The sequence below is a fragment of the Dermochelys coriacea genome, chromosome 15 (assembly GCF_009764565.3).
Source record: "Dermochelys coriacea isolate rDerCor1 chromosome 15, rDerCor1.pri.v4, whole genome shotgun sequence".
Classification (NCBI taxonomy): domain Eukaryota; kingdom Metazoa; phylum Chordata; order Testudines; family Dermochelyidae; genus Dermochelys; species Dermochelys coriacea.
The window spans coordinates 14778222-14799212 of NC_050082.1; the positions used below are offsets into that span (position 1 = coordinate 14778222).

General features: G+C 41.2%; 1 long non-coding RNA gene across 1 annotated transcript in view; it reads right to left on the reverse strand.

The window, feature by feature from the left end:
- Positions 1 to 8187: 8187 nt before the first annotated feature.
- The window catches only part of LOC122456817, a 61716-nt gene continuing 48912 nt past the window's right edge, over positions 8188 to 20991 (reverse strand). The window contains exons 2-3 of the long non-coding RNA XR_006275902.1: positions 19766 to 19815; positions 8188 to 8319 (exon numbers count right to left, since the gene is read on the reverse strand). This is a non-coding gene — a long non-coding RNA (uncharacterized LOC122456817). The remainder of the gene's footprint in view (positions 8320 to 19765; positions 19816 to 20991) is intronic.

A 20991-nucleotide genomic window follows, 5' to 3' on the forward strand; every position in this document is an offset into this window, starting at 1 on the left:
GTTGAGATTATACTAGAGAACTATGTGACTGGTATATAATATGCATGCGTGCAAGCGCGCAGAATGCGTGCATATATATGGCATTGCTTAGCAGATAGTAGACCCATGACGGTCACAATCAGTGCTGCTGGAGCTTGTAGTCTGATTCTGTCACTGTTCCCATCACCAGGACACTTCCTGTCTGAGCAGGATCTGAGAGCTGTATTGCAAATTTATTTTATAACTTTTGTATCTGAACAGGAAAAGCCGCCCATCAGGTGGTGGGATTGTAACATCACTTTTGACTTAGGCATACTGTTTTCATATAGCAGTCCGTTGGTTAAAATGCTCTGAATATTTTAAATCGGAAATGTTTTAAGGGAAGTAAACTTCTGTGGAAAATTGAGATTTGTCTTAGCTTGATCAGATAGCAGCCTTAAAATAATGAGGTGGGGCAAGGAGGCAGAGCAGCACGGCTTGTGCTCATGCTATGATAAGCTATCCGCTAATGTAAGATAATTCAATTATCCAAGTGATTTATTTGTCAGGTTACCCACAAAAGATCGTACAATTCAACTTGGTAACTCCATGAGTGGCGGGGGGGGGCGGGGGAATATTCCACCTTGTAACTCTGACAATGGTTCTGTTACTATATTATGGAAAGGCGGTAACCTCTCCATAGTTAAGGTTGTAACCATTTTTCTATTATAAAGAGAAATTTTGCTACCCTTCTAAAATGCAGTAAGAGAAAGCTTCTCCCAAGCAAGTGAGTTAGGTAAGGTGGAAGGTGAGGGAATTTTTTGTGCCAAATCTGGCTGTTCAAATTTGGAGACTTCCCTGATTATAAGAATAATTCAGTGAATCTTTGTCATGTCCTACCTCTATAATGATGCAACCCAGAAACTTCAGCTTAGGTTGTTTGCTGGGGTTTTGGTGACCTAGTGCATTTTGGCATCTTGAAGAGATAAGTCCCCATATTCAGAAATTGAGCATTCTATCTGTGTCTTATGGACCTCTCAGGTTCACTGTTACTTTTGTCAAAACCGGGATAGTTTATAGAGGTGGTACAAGATTTGGAAGATTAATAAAGTTGCTGTTTTTGTTTCAGAACTCTGACAGCATTTCAAAGATATGGAGGGAAGCAGGCAGACTTTAAAAGCCAAGCCCTTTGTACCTACCTTTCTGTTATAATCTTCTACCCAGTAATGCTGCCAAAATTAAACAAATCCACCTGAAACTTCTGACCGAGGCTCCTTGCCAGGTGAGAATATCTTAGCTAACTATCAAGTGGCTAAGACATGATATTTTTAAGATCTGGGAGCTAAAGTGAGACTTCAACTTAAAGCAGAAACCAATGAATGGCTTAGGCTTATACGGATACTTTGATTTGGAGTTATTTGTTGTGGATTTTTTTGAATCTTCATGGACTAATGGAGAATTTCTGGATGAAATCCTGGCCCTGCTGAAGCCGATGACAAAACTCTAATTGACTTCAGTGGGGCCAGAATGTCACCCTCTAAGCTTCACAGCAGCTTCTACAGGCTTTCAAAGGTCAGCAGCTCCTACAGATCTAAGCAGAACCAACCAGGCTGAAAAGTTAGCAGATGTTATGACTGACACACTGTTGTCATCAAAGATGCAACTGTTGTACACAGTACTTACCTCTGAAACTATCCTGCATCAATAGTTGTCCTTGATCAAAATTTGATAAATGAATTTTTATAAAAGAAAAACTTCAACCTGTAGCATTTAGTAAATATCAGGAATTTAAAAAGGAAGGTGGTGAGAGTGTCTCTTCGAGTGACGTGCATAAAAAATACTGGAAACCCAGGATGCTTTAAACCTATCCTTTGCTCTCTCTGTGTAAGTGGCGCATTTTATCTTGATTTTAGGAGGCTTTGTATATGTACATATCCTAGTGCTGTGTATGACACTTCCATGATTGATGGCATATGTACCCCTTATGGATCATGAGGAATGAGTTCCTTTACTTATTCATCTACATTTAAAAAATTCTACTTTTCCTGAGACCTGTCTATGGCCATTAAAAAGACACAGATCTTCATTCACTGTATAAGTCTTCTTTTTCTTTTTGATCCTGTGTATTGACTGATTACAGTTATCATATAATTCTGATTGTTCTCTGGGCAATGGGATGGGGAGTTAAGGTCATTTGATCTTAACTTTATGTCCATACATTCAAATGCTTGATCTTTTTACAAGTTTTCTCTTCAAAATTTCCTGGTTTTCTTTGCACTTACCATTCTCTTCATATTTGTTTCCCACTGCTACCTCCTTAAATTATTGGTATGGCGCAGCTTAACCAAGATTTGCTATCATCTGGGAATAGTCTCAAGTGTGTGAATGCTTTTAAAAATGCATTTTTTTTTATTTATTGGCGGGGGGGAGGCTAAGTTGCCTTTATAGCTAACAGCAAGGACATGTCCTGAGTTCTCTTGTTGAGCTTAGCACATAAAACTGTTCATGATTCCAGCCAATTTCTCAGTTTTAGACCCATAGGTTTGAGTCATAGGTAGGGCCCTGTGAATTCCTCGGGTACAGAATTGTGCTTAAGAAAGTAAGCTTTTAATTAAAACAAAATTAAAAACCCAGCCCTTAATTTAATGCTTTTCTTTGAAACTCTGAGTGCAAACCTTGACACTGGCTTCTTCCAGAGACAGCAGAAAGCCTGAAATGATCTGAGAAGTGTGATGTTCCTTATTCATGTAACTGGGTTGGTAATGCTGAAACCTAATGATAGACCTTTAAATGTCAACATAAAATGATCAACTGCAAAATAGTTAAATGATTTAGCTAAAAGCTTTGATTATTCCACAGCCCCAAACTACCCAGCTGTCAAAACCTGCAGCTTCACCCTTGACAATGTCCAAGATGCAGTTGTACATTATTGATGTAAAAGAAATTGGCACGTTGAACATGTGGGAACAGGATGAAATTTAAACACAGGGAGTTACTATCCCTGTTGTACTATTAATTTTCATATTTAAACTCCCTTTAAATGAAACTATTGCAGAATTTCTAGTCTGCCTCAACAAATGGCTGCAGAATCCTGGAACCTTTCTGTAGAATTTAAGTTCAGCTTACCAGGGACTAAACATGCTCTTGAAATAGAAATGGGTCTATTATCTGTGAGTGTACTAGAAAACAGGTATAATTGTCTGATCAAGAGAAGTACTGGACATGACATACTTTAGATATTGGTAGCAGAGTTCAAAGGGGCACCATCAACTTAAAAATCTCATTTCTGCCTGAAATTTATTTTTTTACCTTCTTGTGTTAAGGTTACTATAACCTGAGCAAGACGGGGGCAGGGGGAAGAATATAGTCTTTATTTTGTCAGTCTGTTTCTGCATATACACAGCAATTTATATATAGTCAGTTTTACTGTTTCCTCTGTGTAGTCAGTCAGATTTTCCTGATTTTGGGGGTCTTTTACATAGCAATAGTAAAGGAGGGGAAAGTGATGTGAAACCACAAAAATTGGGTGAGGGACTCGGGGCAGATGTCGTACCTGAAACTACTTTTCATCTGAATAGATTTCAAGTTGGATTGTGTCCCTTTTTAAGAAGTAGCTTAGAGTAACTGAGCACTAAAATGTAGTCTTAAAAACAATGCAACACACACTTAAAAGCCTCATCTTCTGTTGGATGAAAACCTGCTTTTTTCATGATGCTTAGATATGGTATAAGTCTCCCTTGTGCTTGAACAGCTCAGTTCTAATCCTTTTTACTTTTATTCTTTAGTCCTTGAAAGAAATGTAAAATAAATTAATAAATCAAATGTTCTGGGTCTAACCTAAACAAAAGGACCAAAAATTCATAACTCATGGTTGTAAACAAGGAGAGTTGTTCAAGGGAAAAGGACTCCTGTCACAGCCTGTTAATGTCTGTTTGACATGTAGTTTTTTGTAGAACCTTTGAGAGCTAGAGGGAGAGATAGAGGCAGAGCAATTTTTAGAACAGTGGGGGAGGGGGAATTAAGTAAAATCTACCCTCTAATAGTGACAGAGGAATGAAAGAGAGCATGCAAGACAGGAACACATTTAAGTGTTATTAGTGCCTATTTTAAAAAGGAAGTGGGCTGGAAAATAGAGCTACAAATGTCAGTTTCTTATGGAGAAATACCAAGTGCTGGAAGAAATTAAAAACACTTTTAAAATGGCAGAACTAGTGATAACCTTGTCTTATAATAGTGAGGTGTGGGGTCAGGAATGGGGTCAGAGTAAAGCATCCTAGGTGATTTCTGTGACCTTGCTCAGTATTATTGTGTCCTTGGAGGTTCATGCTGATGAGTGGAATTCTAAACACATTGCATGCAAGGGAACTAGGCTGAAATATTCAGTTCTGTGTACACAGGTTATTGGCTATTACACAGTTGCTGCTGTAAGTAAATGCCATGAAGTGTGTTAATGAATTGATATTGCTGGTGGGATCTGCTAGGATGAGTAACTGGCGTGGAGTTGTTTCAGCAGAGTTGGCAGTTGAATAGTGTTAATCATAGTGATGACTTTTTAATAGCATTTAATAGACACTTACTTGAATTCAGATCAGATGAGAGATTGCTTTAAAAAAAAATTAAAAAACAAAAAGCATTCCCAGGGCTATTAGCATTCTATGGTAAAAAGACACTAAAACTGCCAGAAGAAAGTTGTGGGGTTTGTTTTTTTTTTTTCCCCCCTGTTTGAGAAGTGCTTGCTTTCTGGGTTCTGGATATAGCAGTTGAAGCTTCCTAAGATTAAAAAAGCTATGTTAAAAGAAAATTCAAGGTCTAACTTGACAGACAAAAGCTAGGAAAATCGGAGTCAATGTTGCTACTCCATTCTTAGCACTTAGATGCCACAGTGATGGGTGTTCTACAATTGCTGAAAGATTAATGGATCACTGTGCACAGTTTGAGGTTATGTGTCGCCATGTGTTGTATTTGAGTAAAAGCAAATGCTTCTGGGGATGTGTGGGGGAAATGTCAGCCTTAACTGAATTTTTCTGATCCTTGTTAGTCTAACACTTGAAGACTGCAGGTGGTTTTTATATAGATATAGATATAGATATAGATATAGATATAGATATAGATATAGATATAGATATAGATATAGATATAGATAGCTGTTAGTTAAATTTGGATTAAAAATTCCATTCTTACTTACAGGTGCCTTTAGGCACTAGTGCAATATCCTAGCCACACTGTGCTAGGCAATATACTAACACAGAATTAACAGCCTCTTTGCAATTCTTCATAATTTTTGGACTAATTTCTTTTGGGTTGAAATTTCCCAGCCATTATCTCGTCCAAATTGTTTGGAAAATTAAGGCGAAATCATCTGAACTGTATTGAATAATTGATGGTTTTCCCAATGTATCTATTATGTATATATCTTTTTGAGTTTGGGTTGTGAACAGGAAGGGCGGTTGTGACCTCCCACCGCTTTCTTTCTGATTTAGTGGAGGAGGTGGTTCCAAAAATTTCTGTTGTAACAGAGTCCCGGTCTGGAGAAGGGTGAAAACCACTGCTCTGAAGCACCCATTTGGTTTGCAGAATGCTACCATTGGAAGGTCTATGCTACAAAACCCAGAACTCCATTTCTACCAAAAGGGTTAGAACTTGTAGTATGGATAAGACTAGGTTAGTCCCATCCATACTATAAGCTTGAATTCTGATTCAGTTTTAAAGTCCTTGTTTTCATGAGACCCTCTGAAAAGAGGAAACCCATGTGAGCATCCTAAGTTGTTCTGCAGTTCTAGTTTGGTGTGGGTTTTCCAAGCTGTGCACATTCCTTCTGAGATTGTTTACTTTCCTGTGCACCAGCAACAAAAGACAGCTGTGTTGGCAGCATAGGAAATTTTGCAAAATGCAACATTTGTCAAACAAAGGAGGACAAAATCAATAGAAAAAATGTTTTCAAGCTTCTTGGAATACAAACAATGGAATACAAAAAATCCAAGCTAGAAGAAAGTTGGCAGTGCGCTGTCTGAACATATCTAGTTAAGGAAACCACTGTTCTAAGCTAATGCATTTTGTCTACTTTATTTTATTGACAAGCTTCCTACACCCAGGGGTTCATGTCTTGTTGATGATATGTACTTTTTATCATGAAGAAATGAGACAAATATTTAACTTGCTGAGGACTGGGGATCTGTTTCTGCAGATTTCCCCTAGTTAAAACATGATTTACCAGAGCTTTCTGCTTTCACAAGTAATGAGCCATATTGCACCAAATCTCAACACTTTAATATCACTAGTAGTAGCTTTTTTTGGTGATAACTCATGCATTTGGCTAGCCTAATGACACTGTTCTATATTGTCATACTGAAGACCCTAGTATGTCCTCCCTGGTGGATTGATCTCCAAGGCCTAGCAAGATATGGGAAGTAATGCACGCAGCTCCTAGGGGTTTGTGTCATTCAGCAGTGACCTAGTTAAGGTGTGACTTTTGCCCGTTGTGAAGGGAGTATTATCCATTCCTTGGTCAAAAGGATGGTGTCCTTTAGGACTTCAAGGATAAGGGAGACACAGCTAGAAAACGAGGAATTTTAAGGGCTTCTGAGAGGGATCTCCAATGCAATCCGTTTCTGTAGTTGCCTCTGCATATTGTCCTTTTTGTCTAATGTGACTCTAGTTATTGCTAAGCTATTTATTAATGATGCCGTTTGCTCTAGGGTTTGAGCAATATAGTTTATAAAATGTCCTTCTTATTTGCTAGAGATTCTCTGTGATGGGAGGAAATGTTGTACTAATATCTATCATACAATGCATCTATTTTTACTTTTAGTTCTAGAGATCTAAGTCTGCCTCTTATCCTCTCCTCATTTTTCCTTTTCTTCCCACTTCTCCCTTGCCGTTCCTCATCTAGAAAGGAAGAATGGTCTTCTTTTGGAACCAGCATCAAAGTTTCTGTGCGACTCTAGATAATAAACTCCACCTGAATTGTTGGCTCAGTGCAGATGTTCTGTATAATTTTTGTCCAGTCTGACTTAATTCCACTGTAAAAATACAGATCTGTGGTCTGATGCAGCAAATGAGCCTCTGGCATTGGGAATATAGGAAATGCCATACAGAGTACACAGGACTAGATGACCCACTGATTTGATGTAGCTGACATTGGCGAGTACCAGATGCTTCAGAGGAAGACCTTAATCTCCTATTATGCCATAACCTGACAATAGGGGATGCTTCATCTTAAATCCAGGCAGTTAGAGCTTCTTATGCCTGTAGTATGAGGGTTTATATTGCTTAACTTCTATCCTCATCTGGGACACACCTTGCTATCACCCTGCCTGTAGAGGAATCGCACTTTTTTCCAGCCATTTTATACTGGTTTGAAAGGAGAATTATTTGCCTCTTCAGTTCTCCCTTTGCTCCCCACCCCAAGTGAACAAAAAAGAAAGACGATCTAATACATGTACTTCAAACTTCTCCCCAAGATATTTCTCCAGTGTTAGGTATATAATATAATATAAACACAGTATCAGACGTCTAACGGTAATGTTAGACTTTTGTAACTACTTGTATTGATTAAAAATGCACATAATTATGATCAGTATTAAAATAGTTTTTGAGTACGCAACTATTGCTTGATTCTGGCAACGTCCTCTTAGCATGTTGGCTAATGAACCTTGCGTGGAAACAAGAAGGCCCGATTATTAGAAATAAGGGATCTGTTAGTTGTGTCATTTAAACATCGTCCTCACTTCTTTATTTTGACTGTTACTGAGCAGTTCCAGAGAGGCTGAGATACAGCAGGCTTTGTAAACTGTGGCTTAAGCAGTTATCCAGTATTTTAAGACTTTCTCTTTCCTATTTAGGCTGACTGGTTACTTGTGCATGAGCTGTAAACATGTTATTAAACATGCTATGCATATTGTATATTCACTTATGTGAATTGTTCTAACAGTGCTTGTGTGTGTTGTGTTATGATGCTACATTTCCTTATATATTTAAGTTGTATTGCATGAGGTTTAATTGTTTTTATATTGTCACTTTTTGTATTCACATAGTGCCTCAAGTATCTATTTGCCTATTGCAAAGAATTTAAATGGTTTCAGAACAGTGATTTGAGTAGCAAAGGGATGGGGCAGGAGATTCCCTTACTGTAGGATGTGTTTTGAAGTATTAATAAATTGCAAGGATCCAAAAACTCTGTTGTTCGTTTCTTCATTTTAATCACCGAAGGGCTTAAAAACATGTGGCCATATGACTAACTTCCAAGATCATGTTTTTCCATTTCCGGCTGGCAAATACAGCTTCGTCTTGTCACAATTTTTCAGTAGGCTTTCTACTGGAAAAGATTGCTGGAGCTCTAGAAGGAAAGAAACCTCGCAGTACCTAGAAGGAAAGAACAGGTTTGAAGGTGAAAATGGGAGGTGGAGGAGGAGAATGAAAACTTCCTTTAATAGGGGCATAGGATAGGAGCAGGAGTAAGGGGGAAATACTGAGATGAGGTGGAGGGGCACACAGCTGACTCCAGGCTGGGAAAAGGCATCCCAATAGTTACTGCTGCTGCTGTTCCTACGGGAGTGGCAGCTGGTGCCCTGTGGGCCTCAACCTCCCCACAGCTACATGTGCCTGCCTGTGCATGGATGCACCCTGACCTGTCCCCCACATCTCTTTAGCTGGTGCACGTGTTTGCCTCTTCCTGGGCCAGACATCTCTGCTGGAACTCGTACTGGCTGGAAGCCTGGTCTGGACTGGACCAGGGAGTCCTACCTGCTCTCTGGCAGCCAGCCTGATCTTGTGTCCTTTTGGATCCTTCTCTCATTTCCACATCCTTCTTCCCCCGCATCCCTATACATACAGGCATGGTGTATGCCAGGTCCCACTCTTCTGCCCCCAAAATACCTTGCAAAGGTGAAACATGCATCTGTCCCCAATATTCCCATTGCGGGGTGATAGCCCCCTCAGTTCCACCACCTGTGAATGAAAGGACACTATTGTGAAGACCACCATAAAGTTGCCTTCAAAAATATAACAAGCAACCCTTTCACTTGAGAACAGTGGTTTTGAAAATCTCTTACAATGAACATGGCTAATTAAAAAAAAATCCAATAATATCGTGCATTTTTAAAATGTTTCATTATTGAGGGTACCCTAAAACCAAACAGTCAAACTTTTTCTTCAGACATATGCCATTCTATTCTAATTCATTGGCTCATTATGTATTTCCTTTGCTTCTCTATACCCTGGAGTTAGCAACATAAACTACACCCAGGATTGAGTTGGCCCAGTGACTAATGTTCTGCAGTGCCAGAGAAATGGGTAACTATTTGAAAATGGCTGTCACTTTGTACAGCTTGGCACATTCTAAAAGCAAAGTAATTGCTCTTCAGAAGTATCGTTGAGCTAGAAGTAAGACAGCCTTGGCGGGGGATGGCTTAGCGGTATCTAGAGGGATGGATGGGGATATGTTTGCATTAACCCTTAGGAAGTGGCGAATACCCAGACTGCCTAATTTCCTAAGGCAGAGATTCTCTAGTTTGTGATCCACTGAGCCTTTACCTGTGGTCTTAGAGAATTGACTGTTCCTGCTTTTACAGGATCCAAGTAAATCCATAATATAGAGCAGTGGCAGTTCATTGACGGCTGCAGAAGGGGTCGCTATTAGTAAAGAATCCATGTACAACTTGCATTCACTTTATATGTTCTGTGCATTCCCATTGATCCCTGGCAATGGGTGTCCAAAGGGCCAATCTCCTCCCTATGGACTTGAGTCCATTGCCACTACAATCAGATACTGACTTCAAGGAGAGCAGGATTGCATCTTGGTACTGAAGTTCCATCCCGTCATTGTATTGGTCCTCCTCATTGGTACCTGGCTTCAGCTGTTCCAGAGTTTGTTGCTTTGCACCTATGCAGAGTGAATCAGCAGCATCTGTTCTAAAGTTATCTGCTAGAGTGCCCCAATTTCCCTGGGGAGCATCCCTTTCCATAGTTCTTCCTGGCCAAGTGTCTGTCTTCAGCTGACCTCTTCCTTGTGATCCAAGGCAATGACAGAGCTAATCAGCTACAGCTATGTACTGCTGGGGAACTCAAGCAAGAAGCAATGTTCAAAATAAAGTACTAGAGAATACGGTGGGTTTTGATCTAATATACATTAAGTAGGTGTAGCTGGATGTGGGTACCCCTGCTGACTAGCTCCAGCAAACCAAACAAAAGTTGACCAGGGTAATGGGCTAGTGGATAGTATTATACCTTGTCACATGTAAGATGTTTGTTTTCCTGCTTAGGGACGTTATACCACAGCTGAGAGCCTGCCTTCCAGCCCAGTAAACAGATTTGAACTGCAGTGCTCAAGTTAGTGCAGTAAAAATAGTGTGGATGTTGCAGCTTGAGCTGCAGCTAATGCTCTCAAGCCCACCCTACCAGCTCAAGTTGTTCCATCCACACTAGTTTTCATGCACTCGCTCAAGCCCCACGAGCACAAGTCTGTCTGTCCAGGCTGGGAGGCATTCCCTTGAATCAGTGGTTTTCAACCTTTTTTCATTTGCAGACCGCTACAAAATTTCAAATGGAGGTACAGACCCCTTTGGAAGTCTTAGACATAGTCTGTGGACCTCTGGGGGGCCCCACAGGCCACAGGTTGAAAACCACTGTTCTAATAAGCCAGTGTGCTGAGCAGATGGGAGAGAGTTTAATTATCAATTAGAATGGCAGAATGTTTAAAATGGGGCAGCAGCTATTTAAACATCAAATGAGAGAGAGCTCTTATAAATGTTCTGAATAAGTCTGGGAAAACATCAACTTGGTCATGTTATACAAGCATTTATGGTACATTTTTCCCCTTGAGGAGAGTCTTTCTTTCAGAATAATCCAGAAAGAAATTATTCTAACTCCACTGTTTGTAATGGAGCAGATTAGCTACAATATTTGGGTATGAAGTTTGAGACTCTATTTTCCTGATCCTGAAATAGATTCTACTGTCATGTAAAGGGATGTACTTTCCAAATCATGCTTTGGGCAGCATAGCAGATACCTCCAGGAAACTGTTACATAAGGTAAACTACACTGCTGTCACTTTCCAGTATTCAGTATGTTTTTTTTTTTTTTTTTTTTTTTTTTTTTTTTTTAAAGCAAGAGGCAAAAGTTCTGAGTTTCTACTTCCCACTTCACGGAGTCAGATTTTTAATATCTGCCCCCTTTCTCTCTAGCAATCTTTTTAGTGGAGTAACAATACAAATGCTGGCTCATAGTAAAATGCACTTATTTTCAGATTTCAAAACACTTTACAAGCATCAATGATTTAAGCTCATGAATCCTGGCTATGAATGGCAAAACTACCTTTGACTTCAAGAGGGCCAGGATTTTACCTGGGGGAAGGGACTAAAGAAAAAATACCAAAGAAATCATTTAATAGCAACGTTGACTGGGCTGTTTAGGTGAAGTTTATTCTTAATGCCTAGTTTTCTTGACTTAATTACTTCTGTATTCCTAACTGCATCTGAAGAACAATTGTCATTAAAATCAAAAGACTGAAGGCAATGGAATAAATCAATAGTTTCCAGGGGCCTTGCAGAAGTCAATGGCAGCCATTTGTATCCTGAGGAACAAGGCCTCTGATATGCAGGAGAGACAGAGTCTGCAGGCATCTGTGCATAAATTTGTTAGTCTCTAAGGTGCCACAAGTACTCCTTTTCTTTTTTGCAAATACAGACTAACACGGCTGCTATTCTGAAACCTTTCCTTTAGGTTTATGAAGGGTCTGTTTGTTTTTCTGCCTCTAGAGGGCTCTCTGTTACCTTTTGGCAAAAGAGTTCTGAAAAAGGTTTTTGGTGGTGCCTGCTGGTACTATTAACAAAGAAACAGCCAATGTTACATTCATGTTTTTTTGCCTTGTCTGTGGAAACTTAAAATGTGAAATGTTTTCATAGAACATTAATACCTTCCTGCCTGTGTGGTTTATTGTGCTAGGGATACTTGTGAGTGCAGTAAGCCTGCCACTGACATGATTTAAAAGAAAAAACCATAGAAAGGCACGATCTAGTAGTTTGGACACTATCTTTAAATTAGGTTCTGTAGTGCCTTAAAACCAAAAGGGCCATCCAGTCCTGTTTCCATCAGTGGCCAATACCAGTTGCTTCAGAGAAGTAGGCAAGAAACCCTACATTTGGAAGGGAGGGGATAACTTGTCCCAGGGAAAGTTTCTTCCAAATTCCCATTAATTAAAGGTTAGTTTAAGCCCTGAAGCACAAGGGTTATATTCTCTGAAAATTCTTTTGTTGGTGTTTTGTGCTTTCCCTGTATACATGCATGTCCAGTGTTTAATAGTAATATCTCATCTATTTTTGGGTCCTGCAGAGATACCAGTACCTGTGTGAGCAAGTGTTAGACTAGGCCCTTCTTTATTACAGAGGTGCTGGTTGCAGGTAAGGCTGAACTTCATTTTGCAATTAAAGGGATTCAGTCTTCGTTTTGTATGAAAAATATAGCCTAGTGTATCCCCAAACTTACTCTTTGCGTGCAGAATATATTTTCTGAGCATTCATCATTAATTACTTTTATGAATTGAAAAGTGGGTTCTTTAGGAAACTTAACATCCAGTGTCAGTTTTTTTTTCTTTTCCCCAAATATCTTACCAATGGAATAACTGACACTTCAGTATAACGAAAATTAGTTGAAATCTTGCACAGCACCTGCAATTGAAGAAATTAGGTTGTCATTAACCTAAATTAATGATTTTATCTAATCGTTTTGATGGTACAGGTTCTAGCCAGGCTCAGGTAACTTTTACATGGGGCCATTGTGACAGAGAAAATTCAACCAGTCACCACCCTGTCTCTACAGGTATTTTGCAAGCAATTCTATTAGTTATAATGACTCAGTGATATAAGAGAGACTGGACACTTGTCAAGAGTTTTCATAGGTACATTAACAGACCCAACTGTGTCTGCTCTTTAAAGGCTCACTGGCTGCATACTAGCTCTGGCATCAGTATTTGGAAAGATTCCCATGGCATTGCAGCTTCAGCTCTACTGCCCATTGGAACAGCGCTACTGGCAGAACTGAGGCAGCAGTGTTGGGAAAGCATTTGGCTCTCACTGCCTTCCTGCATATAGTGCCAATCTTACTAACACAGCCCTCTAAACCAATAAGTCAACTGCAAATTTTAAGGGCCAAATTCACACCAAAGCAGCCATTGTAAGGTAGCATTCTCTTTAGGTTTCTTGTTTAGTGTTCAGGTATGATATTTTTAAAAATTAAGGAAATTCCAAGACACCAAACTGTTAAAATGGAATTAAGGTTGGGGCGCAATGGTCCACAGACTCTTACAAATGCTTTCATCATAAACATATAGTGTTGTTACAGGGAAGAGTTAAGGTACTTTGGGTGCCTTAATTCTGTATTTCTCTAATCTGTTTTTGATTTCTTGTAATGCTGGCTTTTGGGATAGTTACAGCATCCTTGTATTGGCTTTTATTGAAATTACTGATTATGTATTCCCAACCCTAATGCTGCCTTAACATAGTTTTTTTTTATTATTATTATTTATTATTATTTTTGTTTTATCTGGAAATAATAGAAAGGAAAGTGGCTATTAGATCAGAGGGTGCATCTGAAAAAGCAGCTAGCTTCTGGGGAGAGGGTAGCAGGGGGAGAGAAAGGGGGTTCAAGCAGTGTTGGAATCTTTATTTAAGTAGTTTAGGAAAAGGTTTAAAATAAATATTCAAAATATTAGTGAAAAGTTGTTCTGAAGTTCCGCCTGGTATTTTCTCCCATGATCCCAAAAGCTACTCTTTATACTGCAGCTGTGCTGCAGAAAATTGTTGTTGAACATCTTGTTTTAATGAAATTTAAAATCAATGGGCTTTTCTCAGCTAGCAGCAATAAGCCAAGCCAGGAGGCTCATTAGTAGGCTAGTGGTGAGTGTCCTGCATGGAGGAGGGCCCTGTGTCTCTCGGCAATTTGCTAGGAGCACTGAAGCTAGGTCTGCCAAAGCACTCTACTCCACCAGCTAATAGGTTTCATGGTCAGGAAACCTTTCTTGTTGTTCTGCCTTAGTTTTGCCGGTCTTCATTTCATCCCACTACAATAGCCATAGCCCCTTGGAGCGCTCTGAACACGTATGCTTCATTTTAGGGAGGGGAATCAAACTGCTTTTTTTACTGAGTTAAATAGCTAATAGTGACTCAATTTTCAGTGAATATTGAACAAGATTATTTAATGTCCTCTAGAGCTCCCAGAGCTGCTCTAAGGCAGTGAGATCTGGAGTGGGCTAGTTGTGTCCATCCACTAATAAGTAAGACTGCTGGAGCTTAGAATCCATCAGTGATCCATGCAAGCATCTGTGACATGCACAATTGCCGGCAGCTAATGAAATGAAGCAGGGATTCCATGGGCTCACAGAGGCTGTGCAGATACACAAAGTCTTAGTTGAGATGTCCTGGGAAGACAGGGGCTGGGGGTGAATAAGAGACCACTGGGGATGCTCCTTGTACTGAAATGGCTCTAGAATGGGGCAGCATAAAAATAGCTTGTGATGGTAATGGCTGCTATGAACTGTTAAACTCCCAGCAGCAGCAGAGAGGCATGGAAAGTAGCCACAGTGTGTATTTCACAAAGACCTGTTTGATCTCATCTGTGTTCCTGGCTGCAGACTGTTGAAGGGGGGTTGGCCTTTGGGCTTTGCTTTCAAGTGTTTTGCCTGATCTAATCTCAGTCTTCGACAGATAAAAATACTTTAATAATGAGGTTCAACAAGGATAAGTGCAGAGTCCTGCACTTATGACGGAAGAATCCAATGCACCGCTACAGACTAGGGACTGAATGGCTAGGCAGCAGTTCTGCAGAAAAGGACCTAGGGGTTACAGTGGACGAGAAGCTGGATATGAGTCAACAGTGTGCCCTTGTTGCCAAGAAAGCCAATGGCATTTTGGGCTGTATAAGTAGGGGCATTGCCAGCAGATCGAGGGATGTGATTGTTCCCCTCTATTCAACATTGGTGAGGCCTCATCTAGAGTACTGTGTCCAGTTTTGGGCCCCACACTACAAGAAGGGTGTGGAAAAATTGGAAAATGTCCAGCGGAGGGCAACAAAAATGATTAGGGGACTGGAACACGTGACTTATGAGGAGAGGCTGAGGGAACTGGGATTGTTTAGTCTGCGGAAGAGAAGAATGAGGGGGGATTTGATAGCTGCTTTCAACTACTTGAAAGGGGGTTCCAAAGACGATGGATCTAGACTGTTCTCAGTGGGAGCAGATGATAAAACAAGGAGCAATGGTCTCAAGTTGCAGTGGGGGAGGTTATAGGTTGGATATTAGGAAAAACTTTTTCACTAGGAGGGTGGTGAAGCACTGGAATGCGTTACCTAGGGAGGTGGTGGAATCTCCTTCCTTAGAAGTTTTTAAGGTCAGGCTTGACAAAGCCCTGACTGGGATGATTTAGTTGGGGATTGGTCCTGCTTTGAGTAGGGGGTTGGACTAGACCTCCTGAGGTCCCTTCCAACCCTGATATTCTATGAAAGGCAGAAGTTTGGGGCAACTCAAAGATTCCTCCCATCTCTACTTCAATCTGTAGGCTGTTGCAATCTCCTGACTCTCTCATTGCTCTGCCCTACTCATTCCTAGGATCTTCTGCCCTACTCATTGCTTTGTTATGCTTGCTATACATATTAAGTCAAATTCTTCATTTTGCTAATATTTGTAAATGTATTCAACCCACTTAAATTGCCCTGAAGCTTCAATTGGATATTTGCATATTTCACTTCCTGCACCTGACCTGCTGTGTTATGTTGCTATATGCTTCTAAAGCCGCTGCGATGTTTGATCCAAGATGTACAGTTGCAGTAGTTAGAGAGGCTGTGTTGTCTAGTGGTAAACCAAGGAACTGGGAATCAGGACCCCTGGTTCTATCTCACTGGGTGATCCTGGCTAAAGCCCTTTGCCTATCTATCTAGGTTTCCCTGTGGTATCCTAGAATCCATTCAGAAGAACAGTATTCTTCTGCCTTTCAAAAGACACTGAATAAATGCCAAGTTTTGCTTATTTCAGTGATACGGTTTGCCAATTTGTAATGCACGTCAAGGCGTGTATATTAAGGGTTACATAAATCAATAAATAACATAACATGTGAATAATAACTGCACAGACACCATGGTAATGAGTGCATATACAAATCTAGATGCTATTTAATGACCAGTTCCTAATTGTACAGTATGTTTGCTTTGATTTTTTTTCTCAGTCTATATGAGCTGCTTGGAGCTCTATTATCAATGCAAATTATTTACCACTCATTTGTATGCAATATGCTCCAGCTTTGAAAGTGCTTTATAGATTTCAAGCTAAACTCATCCCTACAACTCCACTTAAATCAACGTTTACATTGATTTATGCACGAGCTGTTGGTTCCTTTTATTTTAATGAGTTTTATGGGTTGCTTTTTTTTAGGGAATGTGCTCTGGTGCAGCATTTCCCAAACATTGATATGTGTGCCACCTTCTTAAACGGACGTTTGAAGAACCATGTGCAAATTTCTCCTTTTTGTGCACATTTATTTTAGGCCACAATAGCTTAATTTACTACAAGTCTGTAAATACTTAATGTCATTGTGGAATGCATCTAATGGAGATCTGCCTGGGGGGAATTCGATGTGAAGGGAGTTAGGCTGGGGGAGTCAAGGTGGGAGGGGTAGAAGGCATGAGGTTTAGAGCTGGCTGGGAATTTTTCGGTGAAACTGAAAATGCTGATTTGTAGAAACTTACGTTTTCCAGGAACCCACCGGTTTTGACAGAACTTTCACTGGGAAGGTTTCTCAGGTCTAGGATAGAATTTCTAGTCAAAATGAGATAGACAGACACCTCAGCACAGCCTAGGGACAGGATGCTCACCTGGGATGCACAGACCAGATGCATAGTCCCTACTCGACTTGATTCAGATGAGTGCCCTGCCCACCAGGCTATTGGCTATTCTAGGATGGGTTGATGGGTCGGTCTCTCTCTCGCTGATCTTTCATGACCATCTCTGAAAGGTCTCAGTTGTTTGTTCTGATGCAGAGTGGGATAATTCTTGAAATCATGAAAAGTTTCACAAAACAGGAAAACTCATTTTCCCACTCAGGTCTAACAAAGTTAGCCTGGGAGCGGAGGGGGGTGGGATTCTGACTGAAGTGTGGGGAGGGCTTGGGGAGAAGGGCAGAAAGGGCTCTGATGGGGTGTATAAAAACAGGGGGTGGGGGGTAGAGAGCTTGGGGGAGGTTTGTTTGGAAGTGTGGGACTTCAACTGGCATCAGGCTGTTTCAACTCCAATTCACCCCCCCCCTTTTTTTTTCCTCCTCAAGGCTTCATGTTCCTAGTTCCCTCTGAGCCAGGAAGCTGCGGCCCTTGACCGTTCTGGATTCTTTCCCTCGTGTCTCCTCCTGTCCCGGTCTCACCGTTCTTTCCTCTTTGGTTAAGGGATTCCACAACCCTCCTGCACGGGGTTGTGAAATAATTCAAACAGGCTTCCCCAGCCCACCAGTATTGAGGTTCCAGCCCCATTCCATGGAGCCTCCCTTGGTCCTGAGACTCACGTTTGCACTCTGGATTCCAGGGCCCTCCAGCCACCCTCCTCAATGCTGGGTCATGATTCAGGAAGGCTTCCCCATCCCACCACTCTCCCTCCTGGTTCTGGTTCTCATCTCAGGGAGTCTCTCTCTCCTCACTGTTAGCCCTCTCCCTTTTAATCCTCCTAGAAGGCATCTAACAGGAGTATTTTTATCATGTTAAGGAGGTAGCTCACTCCCTTGAATACCTTTTTCCTTCAAGAAGTCATGTCATGGAATGGGGTTGGCTAGCCACAGCCCTCACTACCCCTTAAAGGGGACAGAAAACCCTATTACAGCACATCACTACCAACGAGCTCACATACCACTGTTTTTGGCAACCTATGCTCTAGTGTTTTATAAACCCTTCTGCTCCTATTCGCCCAGATCCTGCCCAACTCCTGTCCTTGACTCTCTCCTTCCCCTGTTCTCTTGTTCTCCCCCACTGTACACCTGCGCTCCTCCCCCCAATTCCTATGCTCTTCCTTGTAACTGTCACCTTCCCTCCCTGGGAAAAAATATCCATTGATGAATGTGGCAAACTCACAGAAGAGTTCCGTGGCCTCCACCAAACTTTCTATTTCTATAGAATCCCTCTAAAGATGGAGCCTTATCTACCTTGTTTTATGTTTTTCAGCACTGGAGTGGAAGAAGCAGCAGCAGTGGCAATCAGCAAATGGGCCACGGAGCACTTTGAATGTGAGCGGCGGTCTAACCACCCCCATTATATTGCAATATAAAAAGCAGATGCCAGACTTTCCAACTATGAATGTTGTGGCCCAGTGCATTCTGTGTCTGTGACATACTGTTTAGGTGGTACATGTGTATGCATAATAGTATTTACTCTTTGAGAAATGTTTTTCCAAGTAGCTCTCTGATTCAGCCACTCTTGGGATGGCTTTTACTAAGGCCTGGTCCACACATAAAACTTGGGTCAACCTAGCTACATCACGCAAGGCTGTGATAAAAATTTACACCCTGAGCAGCATAGTTAGGTTGACCTATCCCCCAGTGTAGATGTGGCTAGGTCAAGAGAAGGATTCTTCCATTGATTTAGCTACCACCTATCAGAAGGCTGGCCTACTTGCATTGAGGGGGGGGAAAAACCCTTTCTGTCACTGCTGGAAGCATCTACGCTACAGCAGCACAGCTGTAGTTAACCTAACTCACTAACTGCCTCTGGTCTACTTAAGATTTAAAATCAGAATGAGTGGCGCATAGGAAATTCGGGAGATAGAACCTCACCCAATGTCTGGGAAAGCTTCACTTTTAATCATCACAATTAGCGAGATATGTTCAGCTCATTTATACAGGGGCTGGGTCTGTTTTACATAACACGGTGTCTAGCCTGTGATGTATAAAGTCATATGCTGTGTTGCACAAACCCTGTGGTGATGGGCGCTCTTATGAGAACTTAATCTGCAGAGTAGATAAATATATACTGTGTGTGTACACGTACACACAAACCTATATGCTACAGATGGAGAGGTGATAGCTGTGTGATGAATTGCAAAGCCGTGTGATAAATAGTCAAAGATGCATAAGTCTATTTCACCTACCTTCTGTCCATGAGCTTCTCTCTATTTTAACATCCTCTTCAAGTAGCTGCCCCTTTTCAACAAGTACAAGGGCCAGAGCAGTTTAAAGGGTCCTGAAAGCGTGTATCTGACTAGGGGGGAAACTTCCTGGTGCAGACACAGCCATAAAGCTGCCTTCTACGGACCACATTGCAAGATCTGGCATAAGGGGTGTGTCCACAGGATGCACTATTATGGAGATCCCTGGCAGGTCTGCAGGCTGATTGGGCAGCCTCCTGGGGCTGTCCTAACTTGGACAAGCTGCTGGGATTGTCTTCTAAATTACAACAGGGGATGCTCCAGCCCCCAGAGCAGCCCAGGAGCAGGATGGCACAAAGGTGGCTTAAAGCCACTTTAGTTCCCCCTCCATTTTCATTATATGCCCATTGAGTTAGAAATAGGAGCTTTATCCCATGGGGAAGGAGGCTTCCTAGCTTCTGAGGGGGACCCAGCACTTGCTTCTATAACTGCAAGGATTTGGGACATTGAAGCGTTTGTGGGAGGATCCTTGCTGCTCTGACATGGATGTGGAGCAGCCTCAAAGCAGGTGGGGAAGAAATCACAGTAGGTTGGGGCATTCTGGTTTGTCCTTTGTAACCAAGTGCTCATGCTAACCATGTTGAAGCTGAACAAAAACCCTCTTCAAGCAGAAACCAAAGTTGTTTTAATTAACATCTCACTTACACTAAGCCTTGGCCATCTGTTCCACCCCCTCAATGCGAATGCCACTGTCCCTGTTGATGACATAATTAAAAATGAAAATATATTTTGGTAGAACGCAGCAAAGGCATCTGTGGTGATTTTTCTTGTATTCCTGACCCATCCCTCCCCTTCAAAAAAAAAAAAAAAAAAATCCAGACGAAAACTGCTTCAGCTTCCCTTCAACTCTGTAATGAAGCTGTTGTAGCAGTACTTGTGGCACCTTAGAGACTAACAAATTTATTTGAGCATAAGCTTTCATGAGCTACAGCTCACTTCCGATGAAGCTCACGAAAGCTTATGCTCAAATAAATTTGTTAGTCTCTAAGGCGCCACAAGTCCTCCTTTTCTTTTTGCGAATACAGACTAACACAGCTGCTACTCTGAAACCTGTTGTAGCAGTCTCACACTGAACTTTCTTTGGCTGTCTAACTATTTTATTATATTCTATGTTGACACTGTTTTAAACCAGCCCACGACAAGTTTTTACTCTTGTCCAATTGGGGCCAGATTAGTTAATGTCTAAGCTTTGTTTTTATTGTTGCAGTAACAAAAGGGAAAGGGAGGGAGGCATTTGAATCCTGCTTTGTTAGAACTACCGCTCCATGTGAGAGAACTTGAAATCTCTCCACTCTTAAACTAATCAGAAATCTGTTCGTAGCAGGAAGCTGCCCCCTAATCTCAAGGCTCTTTCAAGTTCCAAGAAAGGGTTAACTTGAATACAGAACAAGAAAGTTTAGTGAACAGAAGAGGAATGATATAATGACTGCTGAGATCAGCTGGGCTGCTCATATTACAAACATGGGCCTAAGTTTTTCTGAGGCAGGGGGAGGAGTGGTTAGCTTTCCTGTAACTGGGCTAGAGCAGTTACTCAGGTCTTACAGCAAATGAAGTCACCAGGGTGAGTCACATTCTCTTTTGCTTCTCTCTGCCAAGTTCTAAGCACTAAGGGTTGGGGTGGGGGGACTCAAAAAGCAAAACCAACAGAAAGCAACAGGGTAGGAAAGTTGAACTGAGACAACCTTCCATCTAGATATTATTTGACATTTTAGGACTGATGGTGGGTAGAGATAAAAGGTCTATAAATATCCTGTTTGTGAATTTCACGACATCACCTGTCAACCCCTCAGCTGAACAAATAGATTAAATTCTTCAAATAATACACTGCATAATTACAGATTACATTCTTGTGCCATATGGAAAGAAGGACT